Raw genomic sequence first — 20,791 nt, forward strand, 5'->3', positions numbered from 1 at the left:
GCAAGAGTGATTATGTTTCTGATAGCAACTCATTAATTATCCAAGAGCTGGTGGTTGGGGAATTCCGACCCCCAGGAAGCTTTCCCACATAGAATAAGGCTACATTACAGTTACAGAAGGTCTTAACAGAAAGAGGGATGTGAATTTGAAGTTTTAAAGATGATGACTTACTGTAGAACTTGACTTTAGAAAGATAGAGTGGCCTTTCTTGGTGTATACTTGGCTTAAAATATAACTTTGAGCCTTCTTGTAGAATGAAATATACCAGGTGGGCAGTGGTGGCGCATGCCTTTAATCCCAGCACTCAGAGAGGCAGAGGCAGATAGATCTTTGTGAGTTCGAGGCCAGCCTGATATACAAAGTGATTTCCAGGACAGCTAGGGGTACACAGAGAAACTCTGCCTCAAAAAACAAAACAAAACAAAACAAAACACCAACAAACACAGGTATCTCCTTTTGTTGTTTAAGTGTGTTACTCTTCTCATAGCTCTGACAGAGTTCTTGGAAGAAGCAACTTAAAGAAGGAAGGATTTACTCTGGCTGGTGGCTTAAAAGAGTAGATCCATTGAAGTGGGGAAGACACGATGGTGGGAAGGCTTGCATCAGGTGGGGCTGGCATTGTGAGGCAGTTGGTTACATCACAAATGAGAAGTCAGGAAACAGCTGGGGTGGGAACCAGGGCCAGGCTGTAACCCATTCAGCCAACCAGTCAGCTACCCGCTGCCTTGGTGTAGGCCCTTCCAAAACAGTGCCTCCAGCTGGGAACCATACCCAGGGACCTGTGGGGGACATCGCACACCCACGCTGTAACAGTAAGGTTGGATGTGACAGTTCTGCTGAGAGCTGAAGAGCGTGGGACTCAGTCAGCACTGGGCAGCCATCATCCTGCTGCCTGGCACCAACCAGGATCTCCTGAAGTCTGGTTTCTTTGTCATTTAAACTGGTCTAAAGCGTTTCTCGATTCAGTCACTCTCTTTCTGTGGAAATTTCTCACTGCTTTTACTCATGGGGACCTGTCAAGGAAAAGTCATAAACCTGATGCAGTTGGATCCATGCACCTGGGTACACATTCAGCCCATGCAGGATCAGTGTGTTTCTTTTGGAATAACGGCACTTTGGGGGCCAGGGGTACTAACATCTAAATTTAAAAGATTATATGTGTAATTTATTCCACCAAGTCCCAGAGGGGCAGACGATGTAGCTGCTTCCCAGAATGATGAAGTAAATGTGCTAAGAGATGGAGATGATGGAGTGAGAGAAAATCCTGAGAGTTTCATTTCTTGGCAGTGGCCCTTTCTAGGACCCAGCTGCCTTCCTGCCTTGGTTTCTATTATTTACAAGGTAACAGTCTAAATTCAGACCAGATAGGAACAGTTATTTGCAGTTTACACACTTACTTGCATTGGTTGTTCCTGGCCCAGACTTGGTCTTTAGTCCTTGCTTGGTGGTGATCTTTGGCCATAGCCTCATCTCATGTGGAAGCTAAAGATGTGGTTTCCTCCATGGTGAGGCTGCAGCATGACACCCTTCAATCCCTGGGGTGGGAGCTATGCAGCCCTGTGAGTGGACTGGGTGGGTCCTTTGCCCACATTTGTGCTCCAGTTTACCCAATGTTCAAGAGTGGCCTGCATCCAGACATCACACTGGATTCCTAAGTAGTAAATTCTGAATAGGGGATTTGCCCAGCTCTCTGGATGCATCTACTCAGAATCTAGAAGCAAGTGAAAATGTCTTGTTGCATGAAAATGGGTTTTTGTCAAGTGAAATACACTTAATTTTTCTGATTAAAAATTCAACAACTTGGAAAAGTGCATACTTTCCCCTTTCGGATTGGGGTTATTTTCTGATTTGAAATACAGTTAGCTCTCCATGTTGGCAGGTTTCATATCTATGTATCCAACCAACTGCAAATCAAGAATGCTTAAAAATAAATAAATGATAAATAAAAAAGTGAGGCCTGGAGAGAGAGCTCAGTGGTTAAGAGCACTCATTGTTCTCTTAGAGGACTCAGATATGATTCTGAATACCCACATAGTGGCTCACAACCATCCCTAACTCAAATTCTAGGGGACCTGACTCCCTCTCCTCAATGCTGTAGGCACCAAGCACACACTTGGTATACATAAATACATACATGCAAAGTATTCATACACATAAAATAAATCTAAAAAATAAACTTGTGTATCAGACATATGAAGATCCATTTTCTTGTCATAATTCTCTAAATGAGGCAGGCTAGCAACTAGTTACATAGAATTTATATTATGTAAGGTGTTGTAAGTAATCTAGAAATGTTTTTAAATATATGAAAGGATAAGAATATATACATACATACATACATGCATACACACACACATATATATATGTATATATGGTACTATTTACCATATATATTTACACAAGGATCTGAGCATCTGTGGACTTTAAATTTTTATTTATTTTTGTTTGTACAGGTTCATGTGGGGGTGAACTTCACCGTATGTGTGGAGGTCAATGTGCTGGAATTTGAACTCAGTTCCTCGTGCTGGAGCAGCAAGCTCTTTGCCCACTAAGTCACCTCCCCAGCCCCATTTGTAAGTTTTGTTAATCCCTGGAGTCCTGAAACCAGTCTCCCATTGGAAACTAAGGGACTGTTGTACCTCTACTACAGCCTTTAATTCTTTACAGCAATTGGTGCTAAAGACACTTTAAAGTGTAAGCTTTGTTTAAAAAATGAATTGATGCTAATTAAGAGTGAAGAATAAAAAAGTGATTGGGTAAAACAGTTGAAAGCAGAACATAATTGGGTACACATTGTTTATTCCTGGTTCCTTTACTTCATTAAATTGAGAGAAGAAAGAAAATGTTAATCTTTGTGTACCTAATCCAATATTCTGTGCATCTTACCATATTAACATTTGCATAACATTAGATATCACACAGAGTAGATGTTTGAAAAGTAGTTGCAGCATAAACATTCACTTACCATCTTCTTTCGTCTATCCAAACTATGTGGTATCCTTTGAACTAAAAATAAAAATGTTAGAGTATTTTGCCCTTCTGTGAGAAAGTATGGATACTTGAACAGTCTCCTCCCTTTTAAGGAACTTTCCTGGGTGGTGTGCAGCTCAGGCAGTGAAGGGGTGCTTGCTGGCATGTGAGGCCTGGATCCACCTACAACAGCACAAAGCTAGCAAACAAAGCTGCTGATTTGTACTCAAATTTTCTGTGGACCGTGGATTATTCCCTCTTTGCAAATCCTTTCTCTCCCTTTAAAAAGAAGTTAGCATTCCATTGTGTAATTTTTTTTTTAAATCAAGTCCTTTCCTTAAATTAGTAATGTTTTAAAAATTCTCTTTAAATAATTGTAAGACTCTTTTTTTTTTAAGTTCGGGGATTTTTGAAAAGGAGTTATTTTTATGTGTGAGTGTGTGCATGTGTGCCTATGTGTGTGTGTGTGTGTGTGCGTGCACACAAGAGTGTGTGTGAGATCATGTCAGGTGCTTTTCAGGCCAGAAGAGAGTGTTGGGCTATCTGGAGCTAGAGTAGCAGATGGTTAGGAGCTGCCTGACTTGGGTGCTGGTAGTTGAACTCGGGTCCTCTGCAGTATCGAGAAGCTTGAGCCATCTCTCTTGACCCCAAGTCAGAAGATTTTCAAATATAAAATAAGCCATTTCAAAGTGTACCAGTGACCCAGAGTCTGATAACTCAATTTCCCTTTTGATTTGTTCTGGGCACTGTTGGCTCTTCTGTATTTCCTGGGCTGATCAAGGCATGGGAAGCCCTTGTGATTCTCAGCTGATATAGCAAAACCCATTAATGTCAATTTGTTTCTTGGTCTGCGTGTGTTTGCTGATTCTGCACACTTGAGTCAGTCAAGTCTATTTCAGGAGACTGCATTTTGAAGATAAGGAATTAAATGATATTTTCTAATTACATGAAATATCTAAGCATTTTAAGCCCCTGGGTTCTCTTCCAGCCTAAATTAAAAATGTCTGGAAAAATGACTTTTCCCCCTTGCCTTTGAGAGTGAATTGAGAATAGACTTTTAGGATAAATTGATTAGTTTGAAAAACACACTGGAAATGAAGGCTATTGTGAAACATCTCTTATACTGGATCATAAAACATGCCCGTGGCCTGATTCAGTTAGAGCACAGTCTAAGTCTTGAAGCCTGACTTGAAAAACCCATTTCCCTGCCCCAAGAACACTCATGGACCTCGCTGCTATAAATAAATATTGGTAAAGAAGGGGGTAGTTAAGTGAATCATACTCTTGAAAAACAGTCTTTTTCAAAGTAATTACATATTTTTACCTGGACTTGTTTACTGCTCTAAATATAAGTTTGACTAACAATCTGGGTTGGTTTTCATTGCATTTGCTCAGGTAGAATTGTGGGTTTTCTCTGTAGTCTACTTTTGCTTCATGATCATTACTCCAAGTGTGATAGCCTGAGGATTCTGTGGATGAAGCCAGCATACTAATAAAGCTGCCCATCATCCACCCCAGACCCATTAACTGCTTTCTGTCTGTCAACGCGTCATGGATTACACCAGCATCCACACTTCTCTTCCTGGTGTTTTGAGTCATTGCTGTCAGTTGGGTGTTAGTAAATCTAGGGATAGTTGTGATGGCTATTCTTGGTTATCAAATTGACAGCTCTGGAATGAACTATAATCCAGAAATGGAGGGCACACTTGTGATCTGAATCTTGAGGCAAGAAGACAACATGCCTTTGATCCGGATCTTGAGGCTGGCTGACACACAACTTTAATCCAGACCTTAATGCTAGAAGGCATACCTTTAATCTGGGCCACACCTTCTACTGGAAGCCTATAGAAGGACAAGGGAAGAAGGAAGGGTTTGTTTGCCTGCTGGCCCTGGCCTTGTCGCCTCATCCATTCCTTCTTCGAGATTTCAGCAGACCAGTTGAAACACCCAGCCTTGTGGGACTGAGAAGCTACTAGATTCTTAGATTTTCCATTCATAACAAGCCATTGTTGGACTGCAGCCTATAAGAATCTTTGGTTGATACAGCTATCAGCTAACGGTCAAATCTGTCATCACTTGAAGAGCTCCTGCTGATCCTTAGTATAATACTATTTGGAATTTTGCCTTATTAACTGTCAGACAACCAAAAATGAAAGAATATGGCTTTCACAAATTTCCTCTGAGATGTAGTGGGGATGAGGTTTAGCTTTCCATTGTTGATAAAGCAGAGCTAATGACTGATAATGGATGTGTTTACCAATACCATTTACCAATTAGTTGCCATCCAGATGACTACCTGGAATTCATGTTATGTTCTAAGCATAATAGTTTTTTGATGTTTCCAAAAGTTAAAAAAAATTAAGAAAATATTAATTTAATTAATTAATTTTGTTTTGTGAGACAGGGTCTCTCTGTATAGCACTGCCTGTACTGGGATTTGCTATGTAGACCAACCAGGCTGGCCTCGAACTCAGAGATCTGCCTGCCAAGTGTTGGGATTAAAGGCATGTGCCACTCAGCTTTAATTTTATTTTTAATTATGTGTATATGCGTGTGCCTGAATGTGTATGTGGGAGAGGTTGGTTGGGGGGTATTCTACATGTAAATGCAGTGCCCACAGAGGCCAGCAGGGAGCATTGGACATTGGATCCCCTGGATCTGGAGTTACATGGGTCTGAGGTTGTACTCTTAACCACTGAGACATCTCTCTAATCCCAGAAAAATGTTATTGATTCATTCAAAATAAATATGCAATGAGGAATTAGATGGGGTCAGAGATGTGGGAAGGGACCCAATCAGATTTCATATGACATCTGGAACCATTATAAGAAAAATTAGAAATCAGTTTAAGTATTTTAAGCCAGGGAGTAAAGAAATAGAGCATTTGATTTACTGTTTACAATTATCTGTAGGCTGGAGATGTGACCCAGTAGAGGAGTACTTGTCTAGTGTGTTCAGTACCCTGGGGTCCATGGGAAACAGGGAAAAACAGAAAAGAAAGGATTGCTGCATTGTACAGAGAAGAAGATGCAAAAAAAGCTAGAATTAAGAGAAAGAGTATGAAATAGGAGAGAGGCTGAGGCGATGGGCAAAGGGGATAGAATTGGGTCGATTAAGTTTATGAACCTCTAGTTCTGAGCAGAGCCTTCAGACTCCATCTAGCAAGTACACATTTTTCTCATATGAAAGACAATCCTGTAACAACTATGAAATTAGAGGTCACATATCCATGTACCCTCTTTGTATATTTTTTTTTTATCCAAAATCCTGGAAAAGATCTACAGCTCAATGCCACTTCACTATTCTACAGTAAGTAACCAATGGAAGAGCATTACTGGGTAATACAAGACAGACAACAGAATATATGGACCCAACAAATAAATATTAAGCAATGGTGTTCTGACATAATTTCTTAAACTTCCAAGTGAGCAATTTCCAATAGAAAGCAAAGGGAAAATCTCCCTTGTATTGAATCCTCAAAGCTCTTCATTGATAAGAAGACCCGAATCCTTGAGCGGGCATGCATGATCTACCGAATGGAGATCCACCACGCTAGGGGTCACTCAGGTTGTGAGCCAAGATTGTGGCTGCCAAAGTGGTGGCAGTTCTCTAGTTAAGCGGTAACATCGGAATGTTTGTGCTTCTGGTCTAAGTGCTGTGGAAAGTCAGTTTAGTTGATGCACCTCTTACTTGTTGTGTTCATGAGTGGTTTGGTGGGGATGGCTCTGCTAGGTGGAGAAATCAACACCTGTTCCACCCAGTGTGCCAGCAGCATGAAGAAGAAGCACCACATGTCTCTGTTTTCTGTGTCCCCGTGGAAATCACACACGGATACATGAGTCAATCATGGAAGAAAATGCTGGGAACTCTATTACGAACAATCCATGTGAGTCTATTAAATGAATAACAGAATTTATTGAGATATAAATTTAGGAAATACATTCATGATTACAGAACAAAGCAGACACAGAATTCATCCTCTGATCTGACCAGGAGTGAATAGTCCTTACAGGCAGGAGCAGGAAGAAGAGGCATGTGACCCTTCTCCCTTTCCTTATAAGAGGTCACATACAACAACAGGAAGAACCGCCTCCCCAAGCCATATAGCCCAAGATCATGCACAGAGCAAATACCACTACAGAACACTAAGTATTGCAATGTGGTTCGAAGAATGTAGACATTGACATCATACCTACCAACAAATCCTGCCAAATGAATGACCTACAAATTTCTTCTTTTAAAACATTAATTGTGTGTGTGTGTGTGTGTGTGTGTGTGTGTGTGTGTGTGTGTATAGTTGGTTCTATCCTACCACCATATGAGTTCCAGGGATTGAACTCAGGTTGTTAAGATGAAAAAAAGCACAGTTAGAGCATCCTTGAGCAGGGCCTATGGAGGCCCAGTGGGGAAAGCTCATTCTCTGGCCTCAGTGGAGACCTAATAGCTACCCAAAACATAAAAGAGCTCATTCAAATGGACCAGTCAACCACCTGGCCAAGAGTCCACTCCTCAGGAAAGAGGGTTCACCTTAGGCCTAAAGAGATAGGAGGAATAAATACCCCTTTAACTAGATAATGTACTTTTCCTCCTGGAAGTTCTGTACTCAAGGGCACTCACTCACAGAGCCGAAGCCCTGGAGCCTTGTGATCCTGCCCACTTTTCTGAATTACACAGAACATCGCCACCTTTCTTCTGTTTCTCTTCTAAGCTTGCTTTCCCTAACACTTTGGGCTTTCCTCTTCTTCTCAAGCTCTCCTCCTTACCAGGCGGCTGCTCACATGTCTGACTTCTGTGTCTAGCTCAAGTGGGATGGCCTTCTCTAATATCCATTTTCCTTCTCCAGGGAGCTGCCGAGAATGACAGCTTGCTACCCTGGAGTTTTTCTTTTCAATTCTACTAAAATGGCTTCAAGCTTTCCTTTGGGTCCACTCTTAAATTCTCTTATTAATGAGACTAAAAACCTCAAAGGGGGACCCCAAAGCCTCCAATAACATGTGGTAACTCTGATGGACCCCCCTCCCCCATTTCCATAACATCATGTTTACCTACTGAGCCATCTCATAGGCAAAAGCTTTAGAAAAACAATTTAACTTTAAAAATCTCTCTCTTGCCAGGTGGTTGTGGCACACAATCCCAGCATGCAGGAGGCAAAAACAGGAGGATCTCTATGAGTTCCAGGCCAGCCTAGTCTACAGATTGAGTTCCAGGACAGCCAAGGCTACACAGAGAAACCCTGTCTTGAAAAAAAAAAATTTCTTTTAGTTTTATCTGCCAGGAAAAAAGCAAAGGTTCAGTACCCTGAGTTTGTTAGACTTACGTAGGAAAACACCCGATAGTGTGTCCTTAATGAGTGTTGGAAGTTTCTAGAGGAGGATTTTGAATTACAGAGCAAGGCAAAGCTTCTCCATGTTGAAGGAGTCGGGCTATGTTGATGAGAAGATAGAGGACTCAAACATCATTTGTTCTGATTGTCCCTGAGGTAGAGATGAATGGAACGCAGTTTGGAAGTGTTTGCTTTGGTATTACCGAATCATCGCAGATATGAGGTGTATAAGATGTGCAAACTGCAAAGTCCAGGCAAGTGTGAGAGAGATCAGAAAGGAAAGATGAGCATGGGCTTTTAGTCATTTGGAAACTATGAGTCTCCAAAGACCGATGAGCACATGGATAAGAATGTGGGAGGGGAGTGTGACAGGAAACGGGAACTATCCATTACCTTTTTCTTAGCAGCTGAAATCCTCTGGCCTAGCCAGCACTCGGGCTTGCAGAGCCAGCCCAAACAGATGATCTTTCTGTTTTCCTTTTCCTGGTTCAGTTTCTGCAGGACTCGGATTGTCAGTGTAATTCAAAAGCTCTTTGCTCTCAATAGCAGGTTCTGCAGCCAACTTCTGTCTCAAATCTCCAAAATCAAGGTAGACTCTTACACTGCCAAGTGTGCTGGACAAAGAGCAGAAGGAGCCATTGATTCCTTAGAGGTACCCGGGGCTTGGGGTGTCTCTTTTATGCATTGAAGTCTGTGGTGCTCTTTGTAAAATTCAATTGCAAGCCAGTGCCTAATCTCAAGGTGATAGAGAGCTTAATATCTCATTCAAGGGACCATGCATATGGAAATGAGATTACCCTGAGATTCAAATAGTAAAATTCATCCTTAATTGGATAAAGAGGGGTGGTTCCCCTGTGAACTGAAGAGGAGCCGATGTGGTGGGGTGGTTGTTAGAAAATGAAGACATCCACATGAAAGTTCTTTAACACTACACAGGACCAGGTGTTTGCTCAATAAACATGGGCTATTATTGACTTCAAGCCACGTCTCCTAATTTGCTTAGTGATAAAAGTCACCTGGGAGGACTTGTTAAACTTAGATTCCCAGGCCCCTCCCTAAAGAGTGCATTTTGATTGGCTTAAAGAGGGTTTAAGGAGTGCCCCAGAATTCTTTCAATTTCTGAGTTTAGAAAACACCACCTGAGATGCCACTCAGACTCCGGGTGCTTCAGAGTCACATGGGTGCTCCACCCTCAGCTTCTCGGCGTCTCTATAAAGAGTCTGCACGTGAGCCTGAACTCAGGTGGTGGGATGTGGAGGTCTTAGCCTACTTTTCAAAACAAGGCCCCTAAACAAGATTTGTTAAAGTCTTGTAAACTATACCCCAACTTTGTTCTTTGTTCAGACATCAAAAAGGGAAGCCAATGATTGTAAAATTCAAATTCTAGTTCCGTCTTTTTACTTGTACTTTTTGCTTTTACTCAGTAGATTTCAGGCAGGACCTGTGCACTGTTTAAGTTTCCTAGAAATTTTGCTGTTATCCAGAAATTGAGAAGCATTAGATTTCACTCAGGACAAGGCATGTGGTTGTCTTTTTTTTCTCCTAACAGTTGCCCCACACAGAATCATCTTATCCTCAGTCCATAGGGGAACCACCCCTCTTGAAACACTCTATTAAGGATGGATCTTATTATTTGAATTTTGGTTGGTATAGATACATTGGGAAAGAATGTGTTACTCCAGAAAAAGATTGGTTCCTGAAGAAATAGGGACGGGGGTGGGTGGGTGGTGGGTGGGGGGTGGGGCAAAGCAAGTGAAAGGGCCCAGGGGTCTTGCCCACTCTATTTCCCAGATTCCAGACCTGGATCTTGGCTGCAAGAACCAACCGGCCCAGAAAAAGGAACCCGTCCATACCAGGAATCACAGCTTCCCTTTTTTCCTATGATGTCCTCTGCCTCAGTTACGGTTCTTACAGCACACCATCATCCCCATCCCCTCCCTCCCTTTATTTTTACATCTTTCACTGGTCCGTACTCCCTCCTTTATGCCTCTGGTCTTTCTAGGGTGCTCTACACACTTGTGATTAACACATCCCTTTCAGCTTCAAACTATCCTATACTGTCTCCTTTTCTTTATTCCCCTGAGGTTATCTCACAGGACTTTTTCTTCCATTCTTCCCCAAAAAACTTCATAGTCAGGATAGAGGACAGTGTTGGGCTGGCAACTGATGAAATGGCTCATAAGGTAAAGGTACTTGTTTGAGGATCTGAGTTTGATTCCCTGGGACCCATATGGTGGAAGGAAAAAAAACCCAGTTCCCACAGGTTGCGCTCTGACCTCCACATGTATGCACCATGGCATGTGTGCATTCACACTCACATATATACACCCAAAATAAGTGAATAAAAATTCAGCATTTTTCAAAAAATCAGAACAGTATAGGGCTGGAGAGATGGGGCTGGAATGACTAAGGGTACTTACTGCTCTTTCAAGGGACTTGGGTCAGTTCCCAGCACCCACATGGTGGCTTACAACACACCTAACTCCAGTTCTTGGGTAGCTAGTGCCCTCTTCTTACCTCCATGACTATCAGGCACACACATGGTTCACAGACATGTATGCAGACTCTCATACAGAAAAACAAATCTTTTGAAAACAAAAATAAGAATCAGACATGCTGTGTGATGCCTTTCTGTACACTGTGAATATGTATTGCTCTGATTGGTTGATAAATAAAGCTGCATTGGCCTATGGCAGGGCAGGATAAGGTTAGGTGGTACATTCAAACTGAAGACAAGAGGAAGAAGGGTGGAGCCAAGGAGATGCCAGCTGCTGCCCAAGGAGCAACAAGATGCCAGCTGACTGGTAATGTCAAGGCCATGTGGCAACATATAGATTAATAGAAATGGGTTGAGTTTAGTTATAAGAGCTAGCTAACAAGAAGCCTGACCCATAGGCCATATAATTTGTAAGTAATATAAGCCTCTGTGTGTTTACTTGGGATCAAGAAGCTGTGGGACATGGGTGGGAGAGATTTGTTCCGATTTTGGGTCTGGGCAGGACTAAAGAAACTTCCAGCTACATTTTGGCACCCAACATGGTAGCAAGAATTTCCACCTAAAACCTGAGAAAGCTTTTAAAAAGGGTTCTAAAGTGGAGCCAAGAGCAGCTTCCTAATTGTGTCTCTCAGGCAAGCCATGATACAGAGATGCAGGCTTGTGCTACAACATGGCAGGTTTGAGCCGTGTGGGCTTGATCTACAGCATTGCAGATTCCTGTTGCGGTACACAGAAGTGTTTTCAAGCCATGTAGTGCTCTGCATGGTGGATTTAGCTTTTGCTAGTACAAAAAAAAAAAAAAAAAAAAAGGTTTCTGATCTATACACTACAGGATGGAGGCATAGACCTACTGCTTCCCAGACTCAGTGGTGAGCATGGATCCCAAAGCTGGTAGTAAACATACCTCTGACATGTTGGGAAGCTGAGGGGGCAGGGCAGAGTCAATAGCCAGGGTAATCATTCAGCTTAACAGTTTAAAATCTCTCCTGGTCAGAGAAGGATTATAGATTCACAATAAGACAGATTCAGATGGAATAAAACTCTAAACAGTTTACATTGTGTGTAAAAAGGTACATAAGCTTGAGAGAGAGAGAGAAGAGAAAGGGTATAGATAGTCACAAAAATAAAATAAAGTCTTAAATAATACAATAATATATAAAAATATAATAAGCCATGTAAAGATGGAAATTACACAGAGAGTCTGGATTGTGCTGTCTTTGAGATTTTTAACTGGAGAGAGATGTTTGATTGTAAAAGCTACAAAATTAAACCAATATGTATATTTTAAAGATATCTTGACTTCAAATTTGTGTTTAAGGATATGTTGTTGGAAAAGAGGTTCTGCTTTTGTTTCCACAGACGATTAGAACCTGTGGATTGTTTCCAGGCTAATATGGTTTGATTAACCAAGACCCCCTGACAGGTCTCTGATGACAGCCATGGCCCAGATGATCCAACATCCAAAACAGCTTCAAAGCAACTGAGATAATCCAGCTTCACAGACTACTACAGCCAAGGTTTAGCTATAATTCTTAATTTTCTCAGGGTCTCCCAACTAGCAGGAAATAGTATGAGAAGCTATGCCCAAATTCCCAAAATATTGTTTATAAATGTTTATTTTTATTTAAAGGGGGTTGATTATAAATACAATCTCTTTTTAAAGAAGAAAAGGGGATATTATAGATATGATAGGATGAAAGGGTAGATTCTTGAATCTACTTTTAAAGAGCAACAATGTTTTACATTGCTATGAATTTTAGTTTATTGATACAAATTTAATTTTGTTATACTGTATATATTTCTACTCTTGTTTAAGATATTATGTTTATGCAACTCATTAAAAATTATAATGTATAATTAAGAAATACAGGCTAACAATTAGTCATCTATGATAATCAAACTTATAGTCATGTTAGTTAAGTTTTCTAAGTATACATAGATATATTTTAATTAGGTAGGTAACCTTCAAACACTTCAAAGACTTATAGAATATGACATTTAAAATATTTTAAAAGCTTAGCAAAGAAACACAAATGCTCCTGGCAGACCAATTTACTTCAAAGAGAAAGATGGGCATCAAAGACATTCCATATGGAGTTTATCTCTTTCTTGGCAAAAATAGCCATTTGGGCAAGAAACTGCTCTTTCCAGGACTGCTTGACAGTATGTTGTATAGACTGGACATGCAGGACCCATGGGAAAGTGACCACTAAACTTTGCCTAAACAAGGTGAGATGGTCCTTCAGGTTCCTGCTTTACAGAGGAGACTGCCAGACATTCTACAGGACACAGGGAGGAGAAGTGACTGATGAACTTTGCCAATAGGCAAGACAATCCTTAAAATTTCCTACTTCACTAAAAGCTATGCCAGAGACTCTAGGCCTGTAAGCTGAAGATGGATGCCCCAACATTACAGAGGAACTTTGAATGACTGTCCAGGCAGCCAGATGTCTTTGTCATTTCTAGAATTATGGAAGTTGGTTGCAATGCACTTCCTGTTTACTCAGATAATAGTATATCCTTCTGGGGTCTTTGATGGAGTTGAAGACTAGATAGTTACAATTTTCCTTAGTCATGATAAAAGATAAATTAGATATAAAACTTTAGACTCACAAAAATAGGGTAGATGATAGAATATTTTCTTTAATTTTGCTAAATACAAATAGATTAGGTATTGTAACTATAATTCTTTCTTGACAACTGTTTTGTTACATGTAATTTTACTATGTTAAAGTTAAAATCTTTTTTAGTTAGCTAGAAAAGGGGAAGTGCTGTGGGATGTCTTTCTGTACACTGTGAATATGTGTTGCTCTGATTGGTTGATAAATAAAACTGTTTGGCCAATGGTAACAGACTAAGGTTAGGCATGACATTTGAACTGGAAGGTGGGAGAAGAATGGAGAGTGAGAGGAGACACCAGCCCACAGCCCAAGGAGCAACAAGATGCCAGCAGACCGGTAATATCATGGCCACGTGGCAACATGTAGACTAATAGAAATGGGTTGAGTTAAGTTATAAGAGCTAGCTAGCAAGAAGCCTGACCCACAGGCCTTACACTTTGTAAGTAATATAAGCCTCTGTGTGCTTACTTGGGACCAAGCAGCTGTGGGATACAGGTAGGAGAGATTTGTCCTGACTGGAGGCACTGGGCAGGACCAGAAAAACATATAGCTACACAGGACACTATCATTTTTGGCTGTTCTCAAGTCTTTTCAAGGCCTCAAGTCCACAGTGTGGGGAAACGACATTTCTCCTAGTCTCTACTTGCTAATAACTCTTCTCCAAAGGTTATGTTGTTGCAGGCTTGGCCCATAAGTGATGGTAATGTTAGGAGGTAGTGGGATTTGAAGAAGTGAGGTATGGTGGAAATAAGTTAGGTCATTGGGAACATGCCTTAAAGGGGCTATTTCAGCCTTACTCCTCTTTAATTGCTATGACTGGAACATCATTGCTTGCTGTGGAACAATCTTTGTGCACTGTAAATATGTATTACTTTCATTGGTTAATAAAGAGCTGACTGGCCTATAGCTGGGCAGGAGAGCCAGACTAGGAGAATTCTGGGAAGAAGAAGAGTGGAGTCAGAGAAGTAGCAAGCAGATGCAGAGAAAAGCAAGATGGGCATGTCATGCTAAGAAAAGGTACCAAGCCATGTAGCAAAGAGTAGATAAGAAATATGGGTTGATTTAAATGTGAGAGTTAGCTAGTAACAAGCCTGAGCTATTGCCCAAGCATTTAATTAATTATAAGCCTCAGTGTGTGTTTATTTGGGAGCTGCTGGCAGGACTGATACTTCCACCTACAATTGCTTCTGTACCATTCCCTTCCGTGATGTTTGGTTTTAGACCAGAAATAGTTGCCAACTGACCATGAAACCTTTGAAACAACTATGGAAAATGAATCTTTTCTCTTTTAACTCTTGACTACCTTAGAAGTCTAAAGAGTTTGCTTTGTGACCCATCTACCTAGGTATGGTAAACAATGTTCTGAATGGAGATGACCACAGAAAGAGGTGACTTTTAACTGGGATTGGACAAATATTACTGAAAATGTAGGGGTGTGAGTATCCTTCAGATGGGCACATTTAATTACTATCATTGGAAGATTTTTTTTTGAATATACAGTCACACATGATGGGTTCACCTACTCATATTCATTCACACAATGTTTGTGAAGGTTCAGCATCCTTGGAGCTAGCTTTGGAGACCTTGTCCCAACTCTTTGACACTGCACCTCTATACATTCACCAGCATCAGAAAGCAAACTAGGCCAGAAGTTGGTACTGGGAATATGGCACATTGTTGTGACAGACCATGTCTATTTTATGCCTTGGACTGTTTCTTTGGGGAGGATTATAAATATATTTGGAGCTTTGGGCTGGAAAAGCCATTAAGCGTTCAGAGTTTAATGAGCTGTGTGGGAGCTTGGACAATAAGAATTTTGAGAGAAAGGCAGTTGAGGCCTGGTTTGTGAAGTTTCTGGGTAAGACTGGGAGCCCCTCAAACACTAAGAAATCTGTGTTTTCTGATCAGCTGGAGTTGAAGAATCAGCTGATTAAGAAGAGGATGGCATCAGTGAAGAAAAAACAAAACAAAACAAAAAACCTTTGCTTTCCTGGGACAATAGATGCTGGTTAGTAGGGCTGAAAAATCAGCTATGATTAAGAGATCAGGATCCCTGGACTGTCAGGGGATAGACAAGGCCATGATGAAAGGGCCATCACAATTGCAGTGGGGACCTATTGATACTGGAAATACTAGGACTGTGGGATGATACCAAAGACAGTGGCAGATGTGGAGTGGACCTGGCTTGAGCCGACTAGGCAAGCTGTATGTGTTGCAGATGGCAGATCCAGAGATGTGGGACTTCCAAAGTCCTTTGGAGCTCAGTAGACCATGAGTGAGTCCCAAACACTACAAACTGAGGTATTTACACTGTTGGATTTTGCTTTTGCTTTGATCTTCTTGTAACTGTGTCCTGGTTCTTCCCTCTTGGAATAAGAAAATTTACTATTTATTTTGGATTTTACAGGAGCCCACAGTTAAGAGATTTTTGGATATTTTAAAGAGATGTTGAAGTTTTTTAAAGTGTTGAAATTTTTATAGACTGTGGGGCTTTTAAAAGTTGGACCATTTTTCATGTTGTGATATTAATAGTAACAGAAGGTCTTGGGGACAAACAAGAAAGGAAAGGTTTAACAGTAATGCATTTATGGGTTGAGTTGAAAGAGGTCAGTTGTGCTGAGTAGTCTTTGTCAACTTGACATAAACTAGAGTCACCTGGCAAGAGGGAACTTCAATTGAGGAATTGTCTCCTTCAGATTGGCCTGTGGGCATGTCTATGACAAAGTATTTCCTTGATTGATGATTGATATGGGAAGGTCCAGCTACTTTAGGGGTTGCCACCCTTAGGCAGGTGGTATAGACTTAAGGAGGTAGGGCTAGTTGCTGGAAGGAAGATCGGTCACTGGGAATATACCCTTGAAGGGACTATTGAGAGCTGGCACCTTCCTGTGATTCTCCTTTTTGCGGATACCATGAGGGAACAGTTCTCCACTGCCACATGATGCCACTATGATAAACTCTATCAGCATAGGTCAAAAGCAACAAGATCAAGTGACCCTGCCATAAAACCTTTGAAACTGTGATTTAAAGTAAATCTTTTCTCCTACTAAGTTGATTACCTCAGGAATTTGTTAGAGTAATGGAGAGGTGATGAACACAATAGTCAGCTTTCTTCCTTTCCAAAATAATTTAGGAAAAAATTTGACTAAGATCTCTGAGTATGTTTTGTTATCACTAATAACTGAACTTCTTTGGCTAGAGAAATTTGTATTTTCACTGGTATTTTCAAATTTGTTTATGTCCATTCAGCGGTAAATTTTGAAGGAATTGCTTTTCAAATACAATAAATACACTGGTGAGCTATTTTTGCACACGCATGTGTGTGTATGTGTGTGTGTGTGGTGTGCATATATGTTTATGTGTGTGGGTGAAGATGTGCACATGCATGTGGAGGCCCATGATTGATACTGGATAACTGTCTTAATCATATTGATGAATATTTTACTTTTGTGACAAAGAGATTTCTAATAATTTTAAAATACAGAAGAATTCTTTTCATTGAGTGGTGCTGTGTAGGAAGTAGTATGAAGTATAGTTGCCAAGCTGAATTTAAATAGCAGCCTGGTATGTGTGTGTGTGTGTGTGTGTGTGTGTGTTCTAATAGCAATACTTACACAATGGAGCAAGTGATAAAAGTTACTTGGATTAAGTTATTTGGGAACTACTGGATTGTGTGTGTGTGTGTGTGTGTGTGTGTGTGTGTGTGTGTGTCCGAAGGTGATGTTTTAGACCAGTTAAGTCCTCATTCTGTAGGCAGCATAGTTTCCTGGGCACACTGTGGAGATCACCCACACTGCTTAAATTGTTCTTCTCTCTCCCTTCCTTGTTCCTGCTCCTCTTTCCCTCCCCCATCCTTCTGCTTTTCGATCCTTTTCTTTTTTCAAAGGCTCCTAGTTAAATCCCCAGCATTTGGGTCCTCAAAATGCATCTGTGGTGGTATGGCACTATGGTCTCCAGTAAGTCCTGGCAGTTTGGCTTTATCTCCTTCCTAGTTACATTAGAGCAGGTGAAAGCAACCCAAGGATGAAGATAAAGGCATGATACAGTGTTGGGGGCTGGTTGTATTCATATATGTTTGCCGAGTAATCTGACATGGAGGTCATCGCTCTATGACCTCGGCAGAGTCTGGGAACAAACATAGAATTGATTCTCCATGGTTAGCGTGAGCTCAGCATCTGCCCTCTACAGCACTGGTGCAAGGATACTGCCCCTGTTTTCCATGCCAAGCCATGCGGAACATTATCTAGGTATCTCTCATTGACATTTATTTAAAAATGAGAGATAGCTTTATAAAAATCTTTAAACCACCATAGATTCTTTCTCAGCAGGGCAGAAGAACATGTGCAGGGATTTGCCTACATCACACAGCAGGACCCTCTGATCTTGGGTGGGTGTCTGCTTCAGAGGACTCTGCCCCTCACCACATTACCTGAATCAGAAAACATGGGTGAAAAGCTATGCAGCTCTCACTGTCTCTCCCCCGGAGACACATTCACCACATGGATTTTCTCTTAACAACTGCCCTAACTGGCAAGGTGGTCTTTTGATTGAAGAGAAAATTCTAATAGCATTTTGCAAATAGTGTATTCTTTTATCATTGCTGTTGCAATGTGTATCATCTGAGAAAGAGCTTTGAAAGCCGCGTGGTAAGTTGTTTAACAGTGATTTTCACCCTTGAGATGTTCAGCAAGTCAATTGTGCCATGGCTCCTTCCCCGGGACCTGTGGAGTGGTGGGAGTAAGCAGACTCCTCTGCCACACACAAGCTATGGCACACATGGGTATGCACACATGTTAGTAAATAAATGCAGCGAAATAGTGATCACCAACTGCTAATTTCATTTCCCACCGCAAGAACAAGGAGAAAAATAAATCTGTAATTTTATTGTAAATTTTAGAGTCATTGGATTTATATGTTATAATTGGACAACAATTGTCAAAGCACAGCGGCCTTTATTCTAAATTCAAAATCTGGCTTGCAGAGGAATATATCTGTATATTTAAAACCTTTAATTTTCATTTCCATGTGTTACTGTACCTGTTAGCAGAGTTCATTGTTATATTTCAGCACACACATACAACATGCAGTAATCAAATCCACCCTCCCCTTATCCGTCTTCCCCAGACTCCTGTGATTTCTGTTCTGTCTTCCAGTCAACTTTACTTTCTTTGCTTGTGAGAGAACAGGGTATTTGTCTTTCTGTGTATGGCTTGCTTATTTCACTTGACATGTTCTGTCTATCTTACTGCAGATGGCAGGATTTCACTCTTTATTGCCAAATTTCCATTATGGACACATGCCACAACTTCTGTATCCATCCATTCATCAGTGGGCATTGATTCCACATCTCAGCCACTGTGGATAATGCTGTAATACACACGGGCATGCTCATAGCTCCTTGGTCTGCTGATTTTCATTCCTTTGGCACTATACCCAGATATGGCATAGACTGACCTTACCACTTTCCTACTGTGAGTTTTATGTGGAACCTCCATGTTATTGCCCATGGTGGTTGCACTAATCCATGTTATTGCCTACAGTGGTTGCACTAATTCATATGCAAATGGAGTTTATAGTTCCTTCTCTACACCCTCACCAGCATTTATTATTATTATTATTATTATTATTATTATTATTATTATTTCAATTGAAGCTATTCTAACTGAAGTCAAATCTTTTAGTTTTAGTTGACATTTCCCTGATGACCAATGATACTGAGCATTTCCCATGCATTTGTTTGTCATTTCTATCTCTTCACTACCTATTCAGATCATATGTCCATTTAAAATTGTTTTTTTAATTAAATTTTTTGAACTCCTAATATTTTCTGCGTATTAACACTTGATGGAAAGAGTGGTGAATTAGGATGGAGCTTGTGATCTTGCAAAAATCATGGGCTGGGCTGCAGATTGCTACAGATTTCCCTAAAAATGACTTCATAATCGCTTTCCGTATGTACTTCATATTAGTTTTTCAAAATTCTCTGGGAGCTACTAAAATTGTCTTTGGTAGCATTCCAGAAGCTGAGGCTTGCTCTTTATTATATTAAAATGAACTCTTCTATGAGCCTTGCATGTCGTTATCCAAGTTCATTTTTCAGAGCACGCAGTAACAAGCAGAAGTGTCAAGCACAGAGAGGTGCCAAAGGATGAGAGGGGCTTGCTCTGTTTTCTCTTGTTTTTCATTTGGTGGAATTATCAACTTTGAGGACTCTGTACATGAGCACACTGGAATGCCTCTGATCTAAAGAGGATACCAACTTTGCTTAATTAAATATAGGGTACTGTGCTGGCTAAGGCTTTTGGTTGGCCAAATACAAAAAGAGTTGCTTACAATATTTTATGATGTGAAAGAAATACTTATAAGGGATTTATTTTAAACTGGAAAAGGGTTTATTTCCAGGTAATGAAATTAGGGTCACTTTCTCTTTTCTTTGATTGAGATATTCTATAGTGTTTAGAATAATAAAGACCACACTGTTGCCCATGCAAAGGAAACCCAGTTTTAGACACTGTTGAGAAATTATAAATTATAGGAACAGTGAGACTACAAACAGTAGTGGAAAAGATTCTGAAATATTAAGTAATAGCAAACTTTTTAAATTACAAGTTTGTAAAATTTAAGGAAATTAGCACTGACTATGACATTTAATGACAACAAGCTAGCTAACCTTTTTTTCTGTGACTTTTACATTTACACATATCTCCAATACTTTTCTTCAGGTATGAATTCAGCAAGACCTCACTTTTAGTTAAAGGCACTTAGTCACCAAGAGGGCTCAGTGGAAACTACCCCTACAGTTAAATATACTGGTTTATTTGCATTTTGTTCCAGATGAATAGTGCAAAAATTTGAATGCTCCCTAGTCACTGGTGTTTGCACCTTTACTCCTGTTTTCAAACTTGCAATGCTGTGGGTTTATTTAATTGTCTCAGTTTGCTTTTTATTGCTGTGACCAACATTATGATCAAAACAACCTGAGGAAGAATGTGGCGATATTTTATTTGTGCTGAAATGTGGTGATATTTTATTTGTATGTTAATAAATAAAGTTTGCCTGGAGATCAGAGGAAATAGCAAGTCATTAAAGGTAAACACAAAAGTCAGGCAGTGGTAGCACATGCCCTTAATCCAATCACTTGGCATGCAGGGTCTCTGTGTGTTCAAGGCCATACTAGGAAATAGAGCCAAGCATGGTGACACACGTCTTTAATCCCAGTACCAACCATAGAGACCTGGAGGTCTGTACAGACAGGCGGTGACAAGGAAGTGAGGTAGGAAGTGAGAACAGCAAGGCAGTAAAAGCACGGGTAGACAGGAAGTAGCTTTAGGAAGCTGTGGCGTGGTGAGATAAGGTTATCTGGTGGCTATTCCTATTTCC

The 20,791-nt window shown here is 40.6% G+C and overlaps 1 long non-coding RNA gene across 1 annotated transcript; it reads left to right on the top strand.

Annotated features, from left to right (window-relative positions):
• The first annotated feature begins 657 nt into the window (after positions 1-657).
• On the top strand, positions 658-2,849 carry LOC131910551 (uncharacterized). Its single transcript, XR_009379155.1, has 2 exons — positions 658-1,341; positions 2,454-2,849. It is a non-coding gene; the product is annotated as an uncharacterized LOC131910551 (long non-coding RNA).
• Positions 2,850-20,791: the final 17,942 nt, after the last annotated feature.

Source organism: Peromyscus eremicus, chromosome 5, assembly GCF_949786415.1.
Source record: "Peromyscus eremicus chromosome 5, PerEre_H2_v1, whole genome shotgun sequence".
NCBI classification, from domain to species: domain Eukaryota; kingdom Metazoa; phylum Chordata; class Mammalia; order Rodentia; family Cricetidae; genus Peromyscus; species Peromyscus eremicus.